Source organism: Stenella coeruleoalba (assembly GCF_951394435.1).
Source record: "Stenella coeruleoalba genome assembly, chromosome: 20".
NCBI lineage: Eukaryota > Metazoa > Chordata > Mammalia > Artiodactyla > Delphinidae > Stenella > Stenella coeruleoalba.
In genome coordinates this window covers 36,112,336-36,128,344 of record NC_137166.1, presented here as the reverse complement: position 1 = coordinate 36,128,344, position 16,009 = coordinate 36,112,336, and the positions used below count along the sequence as shown (strand labels likewise).

Genomic DNA, 16,009 nt, shown 5'->3' with positions numbered 1-16,009 from the left:
GTTGAGAGCAATATATAATATTTTATCCCCTTTTCCTCTTTTTGTGAGTGTGTATGTTTACGCTTCTGTGTGAGATTTTGTCTCTATAGCTTTGCTTTCACCATTTGTCCTAGGATTCTGTCTGTCTGGTTTTTTTTTTTTTTAACATAAAAAAATTTTCTTAACAACTTTCTTTTTATTTTAATAACTTTATTTTATTTTATCTTACTTTCTTTTATCCTCTTTCTTTCTTTCTATTTTTTCTCCTTAAATTCGGAGCTGTTTCTAGGACAGGCTGTTGGTGCCCCAGCCAGGTGTCAGGGCTGTGCCACTGAGGTGGGAGAGCCAACTTCAGGACACTGGTCCACAAGAGACCTCCGAGTGCCACATAATATCAAACAGTGAAAATCTCCCAGAGATCTCCATCTCAACACCAAGACCCAGCTTCACTCAATGACCAACAAGCTACAGTGCTGGGCACCCTATGCCAAACAAATAGCAAGATAGGAACACAACCCCACCCATTAGCACAGAGGCTGCCTAAAATCATAATAAGGCCACAGACACCCCAAAACACACCACCAGATGTGCACCTGCCCACCAGAAAGACAATATCCAGCCTCATCCACCAGAACACGGGCACTAGTACCCTCCACCAGGAAACCTACACAACCCACTGAAACAACCTTAGCCACTGGGGACGCACATCCAAAACAAACGGGAACTATGAACCTGCAGCCTGCAAAAAGGAGACACCAAACACAGTAAGAGAAGCAAAATGGAAAGACAGAAAAACACACAGCAAATGAAGGTAAAAACCCACCAGACCAGAGAAATGAAGAGGAAATAGGCAGTTACCTGAAAAAGAATTCAGAATAATGATAGTAAAGATGATCCAAAATCTTGGAAAAAGAATAGAGAAAATGCAAGAAACATCTAACAAGGACCTAGAAGAACTAAAGAGGAAACAAGCAATGATGAACAACACAATAAATGAAACTAAAACTACTCTAGAAGGGATGAATAGCAGAATAACTGAGGCAGAAGAACGGATAAGTGACCTGGAAGATAAAATAGTGGAAATAACTACTGCAGAGCAGAATAAAGAAAAAAGAATGAAAAACACTGAGGACAGTCTCAGAGACCTCTGGGATAACATTCAATGCACCAACATTCAAATTATAGGGGTTCCAGAAGAAGAAAAGAAAAATAAAGGGACTGAGAAAATATTTAAAGAGATTATAGTAAAAACCTCCCGAATATGGTACAGGAAATAGTTAATCAAGTCCAGGAAGCACAGAGAGTCCCATACAGGATAAATCAAAGGAGAAACATGCCAAGACACATACTACTCAAACTATCAAAAAGTAAATAAAAAGAAAACATATTAAAAGCAGCAAGGAAAAAACAACAAATAACACACAAGGGAATCCCCATAAGGTTAATGGGTGATCTTTCAGCAGAAACTCTGCAAGCCAGAAGGGAGTGGCAGGACATATTTAAAGTGATGGAGGAGAAAAAGCTACAACCAAGATTACTCTACCCAGCAAGGATCTCATTCAGATTTGTTGGAGAAATTAAAACCTTTACAGACAAGCAAAAGCTAAGAGAATTCAGCACCACCAAACCAGCCTTACAACAAATGCTAAAGGAACTTCTCTAGGCAGGAAACACAAGAAAAGGAAAAGAACTTCAATAACAAACCCAAAACAGTTAAGAAAATAGTAATAGGAATATACATATCAATAACTACCTTAAATGTAAATTGATTACGTTCTCTAACCAAAATACATAGACTGGCTGAATGGATACAAAAACAAGACCTGTATATATGCTGTCTACAAAAGACCCACTTCAGACCTAGGGACACATGAGACTGAAAGTAGGAAGATGGAAAAAGATATTCCATGCAAATGGAAATCAAAAGGAAGCTGGAGTAACAATTCTCATTTTAGAAAAAATAGGCTTTAAAATAAAGGCTATTACAGGAGACAAAGAAGGAGACTATATAAAGGTCAAGGGATCAATCCAAGAAGGAGATATAACAATTGTAAATATTTATGCACCCAACATAGGAGCACCTCAATACATAAGGCAACTGCTAATAGGCATAAAAGGGGAAATCGACAGTAACACAATCATAGTAGGAGACTTTAACACCCCACTTTCACCAATGATGGACATATCATTCCAAAATGAAAATAAATAAGGAAACATAAGCTTTAAATGATATATTAAGCAAGATGGACTTAATAGATATTTATAGGACATTCCATCCAAAAACAACAGAATAAACTTTCTTCTCAAGTGCTGATGGAACATTCTCAGGATAGATCATATCTTGGGTCACAAATCAAGCCTTGGAAATTTAAAAAAAATTGAAATCGTATCAGGTATCATTTCCAACCACAATGCTATGAGACTACATATCAATTACAGGAAGAAATTTGTAAAAACTACAAACACATGGAGGCCAAACAATACTACTAACTAACCAAGAAATCACTGAAGAAATCCAAGGGGAAATCAAAAAGTACCTAGAAACAAATGACAAGGAAAACACTATGACCCAAGACATATGGGATGCAGCAAAAGCAGTTCTAAGAGGGAAGTTTATAGACATACAATCCTACCTCAGAAAACAAGAAACATCTCAAATAAACAACCTAACCTTACACCTAAAGCAATTAGAGAAAGAAGAACAAAAAACCCCCAAAGTTAGCAGAAAGAAAGAAGTCATAAACATCAGATCAGAAATAAAGGAAAAAGAAATGAAGGAAACAATGGCAAAGATCAATAAAACTAAAAGCTGGTTCTTTGAGATGATAAACAAAATTCATAAACCATTAGCCAGACTCATCAAGAAAAAAGAGAGAAGCCTCAAATCAATAGAATTAGCAATGAAAAAGGAGAAGTAACAATTGACACTGCCAAAATGCAAAAAGGATCATGAGAGATTATTACAAGCAACTGTATGCCAACAAAATAGGCAACCTGGAAGTAATGGACAGATTCTTAGAAAAGCACACTGTTCCTAAACTGAACCAGGAAGAAGTAGAAAATATGAACAGACCAATCAAAAGCACTGAAATTGAAACTGTGATTAAAAATCTTCCAACAAACAAAAGCCCAGGACCAGATGGCTTCACAGGTGAATTCTATCAAACATTTGGACTAGAGCTAACACCTGTCCTTCTCAAACTCTTCCAAAATATAGCAGAGGAACACTGCCAAACTCATTCTACAAGGCCACCATCACCCTGATACCAAAACGAGACAAAGATGTCACAAAGAAAGAAAACTACAGGCCAGTGTCACTGATAAACATAGATGCAGAAATCCTTAACAAAATACTAGCAAACAGAATCTAACAGCACATTAAAAGGATCATACACCATGATCAAGTGGGGTTTATCCTAGGAACGGAGGGATTTTTCAATATACACAAGTCAATCAATGTGATAAACCTTTAACTAATTGAAGGAGAAAAACCATATGATCATTTCAATAGATGCAGAAAAAGCTTTTGACAAAATTCAACACCTATTTATGATAAAATCCCTCCAGAAAGTAGGCATAGAGGGAACTTATGTCAACATAATATAGGCCATATATGACAAACCACAGCCAACATCGTTCTCAGTGGTGAAAAACTGAAACAATTTCCACTAAGATCAGGAACCAGACAGGGTTTCCTACCCTCACCACTATTATTCAACATAGCTTTGGAAGTTTTAGCCACAGCAGTCAGAGGAGAAAAAGAAATAAAAGGAATCCAAATCAGAAAAGAAGAAGTAAACCTGTCACTGTTTGCAGGTGACATGATAATATACATAGAGAATCCTATAGGCTCTACCAAAAAACTACTAGAGCTAATCAATGAATTTGGTAACGCAGCAGGATACAAAATTCATGCCCAGCAATTTCCTGCATTCCTATACTGTAATGATAAAAAAAATCTGAAAGAGAAATTAAGGAAACACTCCCATTTACCACTGCAACAAAAAGAATAAAATACCTAGGAATAAACCTACCTAAGGGGACAAAAGACCTGTATGCAGAAAACTGTAAGACACTGATGAAAGAAATTAAAGATGATACAGACAGATGGAGAGATATACCATGTTCTTGGATTCGAAGAATCAACATTGTGAAAATGACTCTACTACCCAAAGCAATCTACAGATTCAGTGCAATCCCTATCAAACTACCAATGGCATATTTCACTGAACTAGAACAAAAAATTTCACTATTTGTATGGAAACACAAAAGACCCCGAATAGCCAAACAAATCTTGAGAATGAAAAACGGAGCTGGAGGAGTCAGGCTCCCTGACTTCAGACTATACTACAAAGGTACAGTAATCAAGATAGTATGGTACTGGCACAAAATCAGGAATATAGATCAGTGGAACAGAAAGTAAGCCCAGAGATAAACCCGTGCACCTATGGTCGCCTTATCTTTGATAAAGGAGGCAAGAATACACAATGGAGTAAAGACAGCCTCTTCAATAAGTGGTGTTGGGAAAACTGGACAGCTACATATAAAAGAATGAAATTAGAACACTCCCTAACACCATACACAAAAATAAACTCAAAATGGATTGAAGACCTAAATGTAAGGCCAGACACTATCAAACTCTTAGAGGAAAACATAGGCAGAACACTCTGTGACATAAATCACAGTAAGATCCATTTTGACCCACCTCCTAGAGAAATGGAAATAAAACCAAAATTAAACAAATGGGACCGAATGAAACTTAAAAGCTTTTGCACAGCAAAGGAAATCATAAGACAAAAAGCCAACCCGCAGAATGGGAGAAAATATTTGCAAACGAAGCAACTGACAAAGGATTAATCTCCAAAATATACAAGCAGCTTATACTGCTCAGTATCAAAAATAGAAACAACCTAATCCAAATAAGGGCAGAAATCCTAAATAGACATTTCTCCGAGGAATATATACAGATTGCCAACAAACACATGAAAGGATGCTCAACATCACTAATCATTAGAGAAATGGAAATCAAAACTACAATGAGGTATCACCTCACACCGGTCGTAATGGCCATCATCAAAAAATCTACAAACAATAAATGCTGGAGAGGGTGTGGAGAGAAGGGAACCCTCTTGCACTGTTGGTGGGAATGTAAATTGATACAGCCACTATGGAGAACAGTATGGAGGTTCCTTAAAAAACTGAAAATAGAACTACTGTACCACCCAGCAATCCCGCTACTGGGCATATACCCTGAGAAAAACATAATTCAAAAAGAGACAGGTACCACAATGTTCACTGCTGCACTATTTACAATAACCAGGACATGGAAGCAACCTAAGTGTCCTTTGACAGATGAATGGATAAAGAAGATGTGGCACATATATACAATGGAATTCTACTCAGCCATAAAAAGAAACGAAATTTAGTTATTTATAGTGAGGTGGATGCACCTAGAATCTGTCATACAGAGTGAAGTAAGTCAGAAAGGGAAAAACAAATACCATATGCTAACACGTATATATGGAATCTAAAAAAAGGTTCTGAAGAACCTAGGGACAGTACAGGAATAAAGACAGGTGTAGAGAATACATTTGTTTACTAGGTGAGGGGGGAGGGTAAGCTGGGATGAAGTCAGAAAGTGGCATGGGCATATATACACTATCAAATGTAAAATAGATAGCTAGTGGGAAGCAGCCCACAGCACAGGGTGATCAGCTTGGTGCTTTGTGTCCACCTAGAAGGGTGGGATAGGGAGGGTGGTAGGAGACGCAAGACTGAGGAGATATAGGGATATATGTATATGTATAGCTGATTCACTTTGTTATACAGCAGAAATTAACACATCATTGTAAAGCAATTATACTCCAATAAAGATTTTTAAAAAAGAAAATATGGCAGAGTTAAGCTACACTTAGAGTAGACAGGAAACAATTTAAGCCATACTAGATGGTTTGAATAGTGTTCTGCTTGTATACATTTAGTACTGAAAGAATGCCTATTATAGTGTTCCAATTCTATAATTAAATGTATGTATTAGAATGTAGGTTAATTTGTGTTTTAATATCTTCATTATAACATGGGTATGCTAACCTAACATGCAACCTATGCTTCTTAGTGACAGAGTTGATTCTGCTCCTACGGGTCTTGAGTTTGCTTTGTCTCTCCACAGAGATTGCATGTTTTTTGGGAATGTTTGACAGTTGGCCATAATTAGACTTGGAGGTTGTTAGTGACATTAAGGTTAGTTCTGAATAGTCATGCTTCAGAAATAATTACTCATTTTGGTTATAAAGTTGTATTGAAGACCTGTTAGCATCACTCCTGTGTAGTTAAGGGTCATATTTTAGTTGACCTTTTCTCCCTCTTCCACCCTAAGTAATGCTCGTTTATCTGGCTTGTTTAGAGAAAGTGGTAATCTTGGTTTCCTATGGCTTCTGCACATAGACACTAAACTATGTATACCAACCCCAGGGTACTTTAATATCACATTTACAGCTCAAATTACATTCAGTTGTGTTTCTGCTGTTTCTTAATTACTGATTTTTAAAATTACAGATTTAAAATCACTATGTGGGGCTTATCCATCCTTGCATTGATCAGGAGGATTCTGATTAACAGTTAAATAAAATTCCTTGATTTCTAAGTTTCTAACCAGTCCTAGGCTAAGTGCAAGAGGAGATTCAAAAATTTAAGGGTGGAGAAAGGAAGACAATAAGTAGTTAATATACAGTGTGCCAGTGCTATACTTAAAATATTTCATTTAAGTCTCACTACAATCCTGTGAGGTTAAATTTTCCCCAGCTTTACAGGTTAGAAGTCCTAGCTCAGAGAGAGCCCAAATCCACAGTGTTGTGAAGGACATAGCTGTGATTGCAGCCAAGGTCTATCTGTTTTCTCCACCCATGTTCTTTCCACAACCTCCTAGGTATTATGACAGTGTCTATCCAGGAGCTTCCTTACACTCTGGGGGATGAGGAGGAGGGATGATGGAGAGCAGGGAAACCTCTTTACTTGATTGAACCTTGGGATTAACATTATTCACTAGAGTAAAAGATGGCTTCTAAAAAATGTGATTGGATTCCATACAAGAAAGTTTTGTTAGTTATGATTTTATTGTATGTAGGTCTTCACAGAAGGCAGTTTACAGAAGGCAGGACAGCTTTGGAGCAAATCACCAAAGTCTGATGGTATAGTGTAGAAAATGGCAAAAACGTCTCTGCCCTGTTTTACTTAGCCAGTGATGTAGAGTTCAGTGCATTTTGATGAGAAGAAAATTAGCTAGCATTCATTGTCTACAAACTCTATACTGTCAGAAGTATTTCTACTTTTTTTCTGGTTGAGAATATTTTTATTCTTAGTGTTAGCTTACTTTGCTAATTCATAGTTAATTGTGATTTTTATCGATTAACATTCAAGACTTCCTCTGTTCAAGCTTACCCTATAAAGTGTTATCAGGGCAATTTATAATGAGTAGTATTAACATTCATATTAAATGCATTACTGAACTCTGCCAAGACAAGAAATACAGACCAGGATTTATCAAAGTGCAAATGATAAAGGAAAATGGTTTGTTTCCATCTTTCTAAATGCTGAATAGCTTGAAAGTATTATTTCTGTAGGACTTGTGTTGAATAACATATGACACAGCAAAATGCCTCATGTCACATGCTTTTAATCACTGTAATAACAAGACATAATAAAATTAAGTATTTCTTGTAAAGATTGGGAATGGTGTATAGTGAAGTTCTTTTTCCCCTCCATGTAATTCAATTAATATTTAACTAAGATGCTATCATTTAAGTCTTACAAGTTTGGAATTGAAAATTTTTACTTGTAATATAAGTATGAAATAATGACTCTGGGTTTCTCTTCAGAAATCTTATGTGTTCAGATTAGTATTATCCTTTATAAAGTAACTCACTTGTAAGCTATATACATTTATTCTAGTGATCAAATCATTTTTAAATCGTATCCTTTTATGATTTCATTCAGATCCTCCTTTATGAGCAATAGAAGAAGAGAACAGAACAGATTAAAATAGAAGAATAGAACAAGTTGAATTACTACATGGTCACAGCTTAGGGTATTGATCAGTGAGTCTTACCTAACTTTATCTGCTCTGATGAATCACCTTATTCATTGCAGCTGATTCCAAGTAATTGTTGGCAAATTTTAGCTATCAGAGGATATTAATTCCATTTGTTGGATAAATATTTATTGAGTGCTCACTGTTTTCCTGGCACTATTGGTACTGGGGTTATAACAGTGAATATAACAACTACTGTTGAGAAATTTAAATAACTGTGTCATTTCTGAATGCATTTTTTTTCATAAAGGGAGTTCCAGAAACTTTTTAGAAACACTAGAATTATTAGAATACAGCTCTGACCTCACAGAAACATACATTCATGCTATATTATGAGAAGGGACTCTACTAGACTATAAATAAGAAAGGAAAATGAAATAGCTAATTGAGTGATTGGTATTTATAAGGTCAACTCATGAAACATAAACCAGATTTAATATCCTTAAATAGATTTTATTGGCCATGCTCCTTCCTTAAAGGTCACTGGAAGAACTTAATACCTTTTTATTAAAAATAAAATGGGAACAGTTGAATGGCCTTTTCACATCTTATTTGGATTAGTTGAAGAGGCAAGTTTTACTTCATTTTTAAGAAGTTGTGCTATTTTATATTTGCCACTTCATATTTTACATTTAAAATACGTTTCTTACCCAACTTGCCATGGAGAAACATAGACTTAAGAAGTTGAGGGTTCAGATGAACTGTGATCATAAATTGGAGTTAACTAAGGAAAAGTATACATATATGTATATATACATGTACATATAATTTTGGAGCAATCTGTTTGAAGCAGAAAATGAAAACAGGGATTAAGGGCTCTTAACTCTTCTTAGCCAAGCATTTTTATGAGGTTTCATGGTATAGGACAAAGAGCACACATATAGTTTGTCTTTAGAGAACCCTGTGGTCAAATTTAGACTGCCATTTAATAACTTCTTTGTGCTTCAATTTAATGCCAACCTCCTTCCTTTGTCAGGAAGATGAAATGGGACAATGTATTTAAAGTATCTGGTACAATGCAAAGTAGTATGCATGCAAAATTTCCCTTTCTCATTTTAAGAATTTATACAGTAAAGAAAATCATGGTTTAAGTTTAGTTTTTTTGTTTTGGAAGGAGATGTTGGTGATCTTGAAGATGCTCAAAGTGCTGAGTCATGTATAGTGTATTTGAACCTTTTAACTATAAAAGTTATTGGGTATCCATTCTAAAGTTAGTAAGGTAAATTTTTCAACTTGTCTAATCATGAAAGTCTGAAGAGGTGGAACTAGATGATTAAATCAAGTTGGATGGGAGCAGCAGGAGATAGCATAGCCTGTGAGAATATTGTAAACTGGTCATCAGAAGTTTCCTGAAAACAAACTTTTTAGGAAAACTATTTTTGTCAGCTTCTCTCCATGTTTTCCCTTTTCTTACCAAACTTTCACTGCTATTTACTACGTACTAGATATGGTCCCTGTTGTAGATCGGCTTCCAGTGTAGTATAGCACACTAATCAACTAGTGAAAATAAAATGTATTGTCATAAGCAAGAACAGTACTTAAGGTAATTTACAGAGTGCTGTAAGAATGCAGAATATGGAACAATTAACTCTGCCTGTGGAATTGAAGAAGGCCTCCCCCTAATCATGTGGGTCACACAGTTCAATTAAATAAACATTTGGATTGTGAACCTCCTAGTACAAGCATTAGGGATACAAAGGTGAGAATGTATTAGAATAATTTGTCCCTTCTATAGTAGTATCCTTCTAGTTTTTATCAGTGGAGGAGTAAAAGGGAATTTTAAGATGAAGAACTTATCATCCCAAGTTAATGATTTAATTTAAATTTCAAAGTTGCTTGAAAATACGTTGTATCATAATATAGATGATAAACATATAATTATTATACTCTGGGAAACCTTGATATCTTAACACCTCAGAAATTAATGTTTTAATAATTAACTGATAAACCGCAGATGTGGTTTGCATATATTTTGTATGTTCATATACAAGGCTATCTCTTTGCTTTTCCATGCCTTCCTGGTCTGTACCCTTCCTGCCCTCCTCACCTTCTCTATATGCAAGTATAAGGACTATCCAAACCTCATGAAACTGTGGGGCTTTTTGACCCTCTACAATGCAAGGGCTTCAGATTCTTCTTAGTTCCTGATCATTTTGTTGGAGAATATGTTAGCTCAGGGATTTTGGTTATTCAACTGCTTCTTCGTACATACTTTCTTATTAGTTTATTAGCCTCTGCACTTAACAGTTTTCAAAAACTTAGGCTTAAGAGACTAACGCTTTCAGAGATTTTCCTGACTGAAAAATCACAGTTCTTAATATCCTATGTCTATAAAATTAGCTGTTTACCATTAGCTCAGGCAGAAGATTCTAAAGTTGCAGTCTTTAGAACTGGTGAATCTCACCCTGCTCCATTCCCAAAGTTAGAGAATCATGAATAAAACGCAGACAGAAGATACTGGTTGATTCTTTCCTTGGGCTAAGATTCTACTTTCACATTTTTTGTGTATTTCTCTGCTAGAACCCAAGACCTATAGAAAAATGAAAGGGTGCAGCATACTTTATGTTTTAACTTTGTGTCAATATGCATCATTGAGTGCTACGTACAGTACTTAAAAAAAAAAAATCAATATATGTTGCTCCAGGCAATTGCGAATTTTAGAGACATTAATGTAGCTGCACATGAAGCTGATTATTGTTTAAGCTGTTTGTAAATATCATATGTCCATGATGGGTTTGAAATCTTGCATATAAGTAGATCAAATGCTACATTATTAGATATTAGAGTTTTTATATAGCTTTTGAAAATTAAGTTGTATTATTTCAAGAGGAAATTGTCTATTTGAATCCCATAGTTTGAGATGGTCTCTTTATAATTTAGGACAAATGGATCTTTCTATTGAATATTTTGTAACCTAAAAAAAAAAAATTTTACCAATTTGATCTTTTTAAAATGAAGGGAATTTACTACTTACTTTAAAAACGGTTTAGAAAACAAATTCCCAATGGATAAAATAGCTAAGTGGGAAACTTTATTTTTTTAACATTATAAAAAACTTAGAAGAAAATTGCAGTAACTATATGTATAACCTTGGGGTTATCAAAAACCATTTTATTTATTATTTTTAAATAAATTTATATATTTATTTGTGGCTGCTTTGGGTCTTTTTTGCTGCGCGTGGACTTTCTCTAGTTGCGGTGAGCAGGGGCCACTCTTCATTGTGGTGCGTGGGCTTCTCATTGCGATGGCTTCTCTTGTTGTGGGCCCCAGACTGCACAGGCTTCAGTAGTTGTGGCATGTGGGCTCAGTAGTTGTGGCTTGTGGGCTCTAGAGCGCAGGCTCAGGAGTTGTGGCACACAGGGTTAGTTGCTCCGCGGCATGTGGGATCTTTCCGGACCAAGCCCCTATCAAAAACCTTCTTATGTGGCATTTATGTTCGTAAAATTGCTATGGCCAGTATGCTAGTCTAAAGCCAAGTTATTTGAAATCTCTTTATGTTTAGGGGAAGTAAGGTAAAGATCTACACATTCAGATGTTAAGTACTCAAGAATGTGGCCCCTCTGGGGACTTCCTTGGTGGCGCAGTGGTTGAGAGTCCGCCTGCCGACGCAGGGGACAGGGGTTTGTGCCCCTGTCCGGGAAGATCCCACATATCGCGGAGTGGCTGGGCCCGTGAGCCATGGCTGCTGAGCCTGCGCGTGCGAAGCCTGTGCTCCACAACGGGAGAGGCCACAACAGTGAGAGGCCCGCGTACTGCAAAAAAAAATAATAGTAATAATTCAATACTACTTCTTTTCGTGACATTACTGAATGCAGAGTTGGGAAGATATGTATTGTAACATGCTATTACATAGTATTTCCAATGTACAGATATATAGGTATAAATAAACTCAAAAGTATATATAATAGTAGAATGTAGTAAAATAGGAAGTGATGAGGCTTGATTATTTATTACCATTGTTTTTAATAATTAGTTGTAATTTAATTTGCAGTTATGGCTGTGTTTCACAACCAGTCCCAAAATTCCTGACAATTTCACAGTTGACTCTCTCCAGCCAGTTCTAACTGATTCTAGCACACTCCTGGTTATATCTGTGTATATCTGTGTTTTGCAGTATTGTTTGTGATGGTAAAAATAGGGAGCAAATTATATACCCACTGATGGGGGGCTAGTGGAATAAGTTGTAGTATAGCAAAAGAAAGAGCCATCACTTTTAGTGATTTCCCTGTGTGTTGTTAAATGAGAGGAGCTAAATGCAAGCACAGGTCTGTCATGATCCCATTTTTATAAAACGAGCAAGGGCAGACTCTTCTCTCATTCTTGCCTATATGTTTGATTATATAAACATGGAAAATGTGTGGTTATGAGTACAGAAGAGGGCAAGAGGATGAGGTAAGGAAAAAAAGGACTTACGTCCATGAGAAAAACAATATGTATGTTATGATCCTATATGTGGTAAATTTTATGTGTTTATGTGATATATACACACTAAAAAAACATACACATTAAAGAGTGTACGCATTAAAAAATATATACACAGTAAAACATGCCTGAAAAGAATGCACCAAAATGTTAATGTACCAAATGTACCAAAACGTACCAAAATGTTAACGATACCTTTTTTAGGGTGATAGAATGTTATCTTTTTTTTTTAATCTGGAAAGAAATTAATTGAGGGAGAGAATTAAAATCCTATGGTCCTTTCTACGGATTTAAATTTATAATAAAATTATCCTGTGAAAGGGCATACTAGGGTCAGTGTGTCAATAAAATTTACCCTTTAGTGATATAATTTCTTCACCTAAACCTTCATGTGTATCACTTCAAAAAAAATCTTAGTATATAGTATCTTGTTTCGTGAGACATGTGTATAAGTTTTAGAACTGTATTAGGAACTTCCCTGATGACGCAGAGGTTAAGAATCTGCCTGCCAATGCAGGGGACACGGGTTCGAGCTCTGGTCTGGGAAGGTCCCACATGCCACGGAACAACGAAGCCCCTGTGCCACAACTACTGAGCCTGCGCTCTATAGAGCACGCGAGCCACAACTATTGAGCCCGTTTGCCACAACTACTGAAGCCCACGTGCCTAGAGCCTGTGCTTTGCAACAAAAGAAGCCACCACAAAGAGAAGTGCGCGCTGCAACAAAGAGGAGTCCCCGCTCGCCACAACTAGAGAAAGCCCGCGCACATCAACAAAGACCAAATGCAGCCAAAAATAAAATAAATTAAAAAAAAATTAAAAAAAATAACTATATTAAGTATGTGTGCATATATGTATATATATTTATGACTTAACATCTTCCTGGAGTTGAGTTGTTACCTTCATATTTAGATGGCAATTCATTATTTGAAATTGCTAGTAAGTTTAGAGATTGCAATGCAGGAGTTCCCTGTTCTCTGAGCCCCACAGGGGGATTAAATTTTCCTGTCCTTTGTCTTTTAAGGAACTCACCACTCTACCTTGTTATTCATATATATATATATATATATATATATATATATATATATATATATATATATATATAATCTTATTCAAAACCTTACCTTTCTTCCTAATCTGTAGGCCTTGGTAGCCTGCTAGATGTATGGTCCAGAGTCTTATGCATTCACTGTATATATTAACTGAATGAATAAATAATGATATTTATCTTAGTCCACCACCATGCATGGAAAAATGGTAAAGCTACTTTAGGGATCATCAAAGTCTTGATTAATAATATTTTTGTATGTATTAAAGAGCTCTGAATCATGTACAGTAATATGCCCAAATAATACACTTCTGATGTTTTGGTTTGCTGATCAGTTTCCCGCCTTGAATTTCCTCATGGGTCATCTATTTCATGCTTTTAACAGTTACTATTTAACTATCAGTGCTGTTTTGTGATTTCTTAAGAGCCTCTCCATAACACTCAGAAACCTTCTGGGTTTATAGTGCAAAATTCAGAAAGCTTATACCTTTGTTAAGTTTATCTCTTTCTATAATACTGTTTATGTCTCACAGAGCAGCTCATTCTTTAGTCTTTGTTAGTAAATAGCACTTTCTTCCTTCATGATAAAGCTGTAATATTTCTCTTCAAGTAACAACTTCTGCTTCATCTTCTTTCTCACTGTTATCTGTTTGATGTAATGTGTTCTGAAATGAAGACATAGACTGTATTTTTCTAATACAAAGTGAATTGTCAGGTAAGAAATCAGGTTGACATGTTTAAACTCATTTTACAAACTTGATAACTGATAAGTTTTATTTTACTTTGTGGTGTTTAGATATAGGCAAAATTCAAATGAGAAAAACATGGAAAGGAGAAATTTATATTTTAAAAATTCATTTCATTTTGAATTCTAAACATTATTAGAGTTTTCTGTTATTTTGCATCTTTGTCTTTGGGAACTTGTACTCCATTGTTGATTTCTTTCTCCTCCACGTTTGTATTGGTATTGATGCTTTTCAGATGTTTAATTCTTGTTTAAAATGTTTCCATTATTGCTTTTCCTTTCTAAGTAATTTAATTTTATGCAGTTACTTTAGAAGCAATATGGTGGTGATCACTGAAGTGTTGACATTTATCTAGCCAAGCTGTTCTTAATTTACCTTGGGCTTTCTTTGAAGATATAGGAAGGTGTAAGAAAACATAGATTCTCAGTGAATTAGCTGATTTTACTTTTACACTTTTCTGCTTTGTTTTGAACATCTTTTAGCTCTTGCTGAATGGGTATTTATTTTCTTGAAAAGTCTGGTTTCCCATTTATTTATTGTTGCTTCTAAGAAACTCCATGGGTGATTTTATTGAAAAACATTAGATGACAGAATCATTTTAGTCTTTTGGGGGAGGTAAGGGGCACCTTAAATGTAATAGTACTTTTAAAGGAAGTATTTTTTTCACTCTAAGAACCCTGATACAGTGTCATTAAAATAATCTTTCAAAATAAATTCACCTACTATTATAATGCAAGTAGATTTCAGTTTTGCATATTCTATTTCAATCTTTATCCATATGCACATGTATTATTTATCTAATTGTAATGAAAATGTATATGCAACATTTGGTGATTTTATTTTTCTCATATAAAGCAAAATCTTAGCTCTACGAATAGCGCTCTAAATAAAAACAAATCATTTCACCACAGAATAAATAAAAACAAGTCTAAATAAAATATAAGTAAAAGCAAATCATTCCACAATCATTCCACCCCAGCAAACATGTCCCCTTTAGTCTTTGTATATCCATATGCACAATTTAAAACGTGATGATTTGTACCTGATTTTATTTTATTAATTATGGCTGAATTTCACCGAGAGTGTATAGACCCCCCAGAGCTTATCACCTAACATGCAAGCATTCCTTCCCAGCTGCCAGGCTGCCCATATACTGCCAATATACTTAAACCTACCCAGAGCTAATTGAATGCAGAGAGGCAGAAGGCATGTGTGGACCCTTGCCTCCTTTGCAGTCCTGATGCTTTCCTCTCTGTGTTGGTAGTCCTCTCCATACTTCACTATGGGGGCCATTCTCGTTGGTGTCATTGTGAAGACTTTTTTAGAAAAATCTCTTCACTCAGAGCAAGTCAATTCATATTCCCTGTTTTCATCCATAAGTCATCTCTCTTTCTAACAGAAGATAATGGGACTATTGCCTGAATGTGTAGATCTTTACCTTACTTTCCCTAAACATTAAGAGATTTCAAATAACTTGGCTTTAAACTAGCATACTGGCCATAGCAATTTTACGAACATAAATGCTTTAATTTTCTTTAAAAACTGATTCTTAATGCCTTCCAACACGACCCCCCGCCCTGGTAAGTTATAGGTTCACTCTTGTGCTATGTTGTTAGACTATATGACGTGGCTTACCTGAGTCCCAGGGTGGATTAATTGTGACTTTGAGATGTTTATAATTTCTGAGTGCTTTTAACAAGAATGAGAGTCAGTACTTATTCTGATGGC

At 35.6% G+C, this 16,009-nt stretch overlaps 1 protein-coding gene across 7 annotated transcripts in view; it reads left to right on the top strand.

The window, feature by feature from the left end:
* PHKB (phosphorylase kinase regulatory subunit beta) overlaps window positions 1-16,009 on the top strand; it is a 193,905-nt gene that overhangs the window by 6,915 nt on the left and 170,981 nt on the right. The gene's annotated exons all lie outside the window — the stretch shown is intronic.